The 755-nt window shown below is 44.8% G+C and overlaps 1 protein-coding gene across 4 annotated transcripts in view; it reads left to right on the top strand.

Annotated features, from left to right (window-relative positions):
• rpgrip1l (RPGRIP1 like) overlaps positions 1 to 396 on the top strand; it is a 31,995-nt gene extending 31,599 nt beyond the window's left edge. For all 4 annotated transcript variants that reach the window (XM_036003471.1, XM_036003472.1, XM_031307816.2 and 1 more), the window contains one exon: positions 1 to 396. This exon is cut by the window's left edge and continues 339 nt beyond it. The gene's annotated coding sequence lies outside the window, so the exon portion shown is untranslated.
• Positions 397 to 755: the final 359 nt, after the last annotated feature.

The raw sequence follows: 755 nt of genomic DNA, 5'->3' as shown, positions 1-755 counted from the left end.
ACAGGACACGCCCACAGAACTCACCGTCACATGACTGTCCGTCTCTGACACAGGACACGCCCACAGAGAGACGGTGACACGAGACGCGCTGTGTGTCAGAAACTGAAACAGACATCATGAGAAGTTCTTCATACCTTCAGGATCCGAACTCTGAGGACAGGAAACACTGATCCACAGTTTTAGAGACCTAACAACTCATCCATTCATCCATTCATCCAGGACATAATCCACAATCCAGCCGAAACGTCTTGACTGAAAAAGTGACGTCCTGTCTGAGTCGTGTTGGCAGATCAACAGCCAGCATGTTGGTAACACACATACACACACACACATGCTCAGACACACACAGACACACACACACACAGATACACGCACACACATACACACACACGCACACACACATGCACACACACACACACACACACACACAGAGATACACACACACAGACACACACACACACACACAGACACACACACACACACACAGAGATACACACACACACACACACAGACACACACACACACACACACACACACACACACAGTGTGTGTAAAACCTAAAATCAAGCCTTCCCTGTCAGAGAGGAAGGTGAATTTACTGAGGTACGTTTTCTAAAACCAGCTGTAAATGTAAATGATCTTATTTAATATTTAAGTGTCAGAATGTGTTATAAAGTGATATTCTGCCCAGCAGCTGTTGTAATAATCTATTTTTGACATGTGAAATGATTTAGAGTTAGTTCTGTGTGAATGCG

Source organism: Sander lucioperca, chromosome 7, assembly GCF_008315115.2.
Source record: "Sander lucioperca isolate FBNREF2018 chromosome 7, SLUC_FBN_1.2, whole genome shotgun sequence".
Taxonomy (NCBI): Eukaryota; Metazoa; Chordata; class Actinopteri; order Perciformes; family Percidae; genus Sander; species Sander lucioperca.
The sequence above is the reverse complement of the archived record's forward strand: the minus strand, read 5'-3'. Positions and strand labels throughout refer to the sequence as shown.